Genomic DNA, 5,000 nt, shown 5'->3' with positions numbered 1-5,000 from the left:
AAAAAGGAGAGAGTCCAATAAATGAGATGAATGGCCTCTTTCGGTGCCTGGAAAGTAAGACGTTTTATGATTATTCTGAAAAATGGAAGGAGCGTGAGGCGAGGCGTCCGGGGCCGTCACGGAGAACTAACAGACTGAGGATCTTGTTCTTTGTCCCTCCTTTTTGCAATGTCTCTTTGATCTGTTTTCGGATGGCGTGAGAAAACTCGTACCGTCACGCGGCGGGTCCTGACTTTTATGCAGGATTTCGTTCATTTTATTGAGTTTGAAGTGAGTCGCTTTTGATATTTGAGCGAGTGATAAAAATGCTGTCCCTTAAGAAAAAAAGAAAAAGAAAAACGATGAAAATGTTAGTAAATAAATAATACATGGATATGATTTTTTTTTAACATCAGCGGTGTCTAATGTTGTGTTAGATTTGGGAAGAAATAGTTAAGGGAGCAGGACCGGAATTTAGGTTAAGTTTTAAGCACAATTATATATATGTTTTTTGCAGCAGTAATTTTAGATTACAATGAAAATAATGTTAGATTATAAAAAAAAAAATACATGAGAGGATATGAATAAAAAAGTAAAACGTTATAAGTTCCACGTGTTAATGAGCATTTCACAAATCCTGTTATTCCAAAGAGACTCCTTCAAGAAACAACTACAATACAGAAGCATAATAAGAATTTACTACTCAGCATTACTTCTCCTTCCATCCTTTACCTCTCACCACTCTATCTTTCCCCGCCTCTCTCTCTCTCTCTCTCTCTCTCTCTCTCTCTCTCTCTCTCTCTCTCTCTCTCTCTCTCTCTCCTACTCTGTATTCAAACTTGTTTCGTATGCTCTACTCAACTCAAAGGCCTTTACACTCTCCACTACACACACACACACACACACACACACACACACACTGGGCGAATTTCACGGACCATTTGTCAAACTTGGTTATTGCACTTTTTTTTTTCTCCCTGGCTGGTCTTTTTATTATTTTCTTATGTTATTCACGTGGGAAGCAGCACACCTGTGGCCCTGCTTTCCTTTTTCGCATACCTTCCCCACCCTCTCCCATTTCCCCGCCTTTTTTTCTTCGTGTCTTCCATGTTTCTTTATTTTCTCCAGCAAACACACACACACACACACACACACACACACACACACACACACACACACACACACACACACACACACACACACACACACAGTAGTATTAAACAGAACACATCTTCCTTTTTTTATGACATTTTAATATTTTACTCAAGTGCGTTCGTGCATGTGAAAAGGATGCCATTTATCAGGTATAATTGACTACTATGTGTGACAAATAGAATAAGCTATTACAAAGTACATTGTTTAGGTAAGCGTCTTTCATGCATGGATCGTAACGTGTAGGACTGATAGCTTTTGGAAAATTCTCTTATGTTTTTAGGTGCACATGCCAACACACCACGAATCGCAGGCGTGAGAGAACACAGTAATAATAGAACATACTTTTCTTCCCACACACATCTCCTTTCACCAACATTCCAGAAAAGACAGTGAGAATACGTAGATCACTATATAACCTATAAGAAATGTATACGAGCAAGTTTTATGTTATGTTAAAACTTTAAAGAGAGAGAGAGAGAGAGAGAGAGAGAGAGAGAGAGAGAGAGAGAGAGAGAGAGAGAGAGAGAGAGAGAGAGAGAGAGAGAGAGAGAGAGAGAGAGAGAGAGAGAGAGAGAGATTCTGATTCTCAACTTTTATTCACAAGATGTAATATGGTACAATACATGTGAAAGAGACTGTTTTTGCACTTGGCCAGTCTCATCAGTTTAACATTGCGAAAGAAATCATATATACATTGTTATTGTGGTTTCTATATTTACATACATGGAAATGGAAAGGACTAGGGTTTAATGCATGATATTATGTACATTTCTGTTTATTTATCAATATCACAAAATTTTGGATGGGCACTTAGTGTTTCTGTTAGAATGTTCAGAAAGTGTTTTGCAAGATCAGGTAGTGTTGGGTTCGATATATTGCACTTTTCACGGAAAGTGTTTACACATTCACAATCGCGTAGATAGTGTTCAAGAGAGAGAGAGAGAGAGAGAGAGAGAGAGAGAGAGAGAGAGAGAGAGAGAGAGAGAAGCCATTTCCTGTAAATATTTATTCAATATGAACTTGAAACATGTTACATCCTACATAAAAAAAAGAAAGAAAAAAAAAAAACACGATTCCAAAACTCCTCACTTACTTAATGAGCGTAGCGCATACTATCTTCGGGTTCAATCTTTCACTTTCTACGAGGCCAGGGAGGATTGGTACTGAACGGGAACTGAAGCACTATCCACCTAGAATACCTTGAGCCAAGCAATGGTCTCGTACTACATATCTAGGAGGTGCCTCGGGGAATTACTCACGTTACATAGCGTTAGTGTGTCTCGAGCGAGGTCTGCAGGTGGCGACTGTAATCCCGGAAGGCGAGTAAGTCAGACACGACGCTGAGATACAACAAGAGAGCAGGCAACCCGGATTACAGGGATTTATTGCCCATCTCGAGTCGCGTCTCTCTTTTTTAAACGGTGAGGGGAAACATTACTCCAGCGAGGCGTGCTTCATAATCGTCTGTAGTTGTAGTTTCTGCTGTGTTAGTGATACTAGCAAAAGCAGTAGTAGTAGTAGTTGTTGTTACTTTGTTGTTATTATCAATTGCAAGAACAGTAACTTTTGAAACAATAATAGAAATTAGTGAGTTATATAATGCTGTGTGGATGATTAAGGTAGTTTTTTAGTGGATTAGATAAGAGAAAAAAGTTTTAACTCTAACCTCTTTACAAGAATTAAGTGTGTTGAGCTTCCAGTATAAGAGAGTAGTGCTTCATATATGGACGGGTATGGCTTCTGTACAGGAATCAAACAAGAGAAGGAAAAGTATTGGCAGACTGTTTCAGGAAGAGAAAAATGTGAAAATTCTAGTTCCTCTTCTTATGGTTGTTCACCTACTACTACTACTACTACTACTACTACTACTACTACTACTACTACTACTGCTAATACTACTACACCTAGTAGTAGTAGTAGTAGTACTGCTACTACAACTACTACTACTACTGCTACTACAACTACTAGTACTGCTACTACTACTACTAGTACTGCTATTACTACTACTAGTACTGCTACTACTACTTTAGCACTGCCACCACCACTGCTGTTACTGCCACTGCCACTGTTACCACCACTACTACTGCTGCTGCTGCTGCTGCACCACCACCACTGCCACCACTACCACCACCACCACTACCACCACTACTGCTGCCACTGCTGCCACCACCACCACCACCACCACCACTGTCACCACCACCACCACCACCACCACCACTACTACTACTACTGCTGCTACTACAGCTACTGTTACTACTACTACTGCTGCTACTACTGCTACTACTACTACTGCTGCTGCTACTACTACTACTACTACTACTACTATTACAACTACCACTACTACTACTACTACTACTACTACTACTACTACTACTACTTCTACTGCTACTGCTGCTGCTGCTGCTAGCAGTTTAAGTAGAACAAACCTTGTTGTATTATGAGATTTTTTTTACCGTAAAATTAATTATTTTTTTTTTAACAACAATCAGATTAATTTTCTCTTACATATTACTTGGCGTTTCTGACAATTAATATGTCTTCATTATACTCTCTCTCTCTCTCTCTCTCTCTCTCTCTCTCTCTCTCTCTCTCTCTCTCTCTCTCTCTCTCTCTCTCTCTCTCTCTCTCTCTCTCTCTGTGTGTGTGTGTGTGTGTGTGTGTGTGTGTGTGTGTGTGTGTGTGTGTGTGTGTGGATACTCCCCCAAAAAACAACCTTTCTAGCGATGCAGTATGATGTTTCGAGAGTTAAACAATTGCTAGGTCATGTACAGTTTTGTTAGTCGCTCCGCACGCATAGCAGTGATGGTCAGTGATGCATAAATTTGCTGTAATTAAAAAGATATCCCGCATGCGTAAATCTCTGTGAACTATCGTGCGTTGATTAAAAATTGGAACGCCATACATACATAGAAAAAAAAATAATGATAGTAAATATACAAAAAGTGAGTTCTGTGTGATGTTGCAAACTGAATATCTTTTTTATTTTTGTTACTATTCAGCTTCACTTGTAACAATAACAACAAACGTAATCTGACCTAGTATATAGATTTCATTATTAAACCATAGAAAGAGTTATACGCTTATTTATACTGAGATGACGAGTAGAGAAGAGGGAAGGTGTGTGTGTGTGTGTGTGTGTGTGTGTGTGTGTGTGTGCAGAGGAGTTACTGGATCGTGGATGGGATCACAATGAGTAAAATTAAAATGAGTAGAACTTTCACACTAGAAGGCCACTAATATTATCTTGCACTTTAAACGTTTATTCCCCATCACAGTATTACACGAAGCTGTCAAGTCTCAAAAAGAATATAACTCACCAATGGATTTATTTTAGACAACAAACACGCCAAATTACTATAAAATAACAATTCTTTACTATATAAGCACTTGACTGCATTGTTTGGTGGGGCAGGTACTTGCTACTCTATATAATCGCCATTAGAATGTAATTACATCCTTTTACCAACAAAAACTTAAATGAAGACAGCTTAATATCGTGCAGAGTAAAGATCACATACCGTCAAAACGCGCAATCGTATTTAGGATAATCCCCTGCGCTGTTCTGTGATGGGGATACAGTCGTTAGTTGTAGGTAAACGCCAGCGCCGGGGAAACACGACCACACGACCCGCAGAACGTAGGACTTAAGTGGTCTTTTATTAAGCCTTGTTTATCAAAGGCGGCATCCGACAAGAAATATTTAAGGAGCGTGTTCCCTCTGTAATCAAGACGGAATGAGAGAACGTAATGTGAAACGAGAGAAATGTCCCTAATTAGAGAGAGAGAGAGAGAGAGAGAGAGAGAGAGAGAGAGAGAGAGAGAGAGAGAAACGGGGGGGATAATGCTTCGGTCTCATGAGTGTAATA

Source organism: Portunus trituberculatus, chromosome 31, assembly GCF_017591435.1.
Source record: "Portunus trituberculatus isolate SZX2019 chromosome 31, ASM1759143v1, whole genome shotgun sequence".
In the NCBI taxonomy this organism is placed as follows: Eukaryota; Metazoa; Arthropoda; class Malacostraca; order Decapoda; family Portunidae; genus Portunus; species Portunus trituberculatus.
This window is presented reverse-complemented; position numbering follows the sequence as displayed.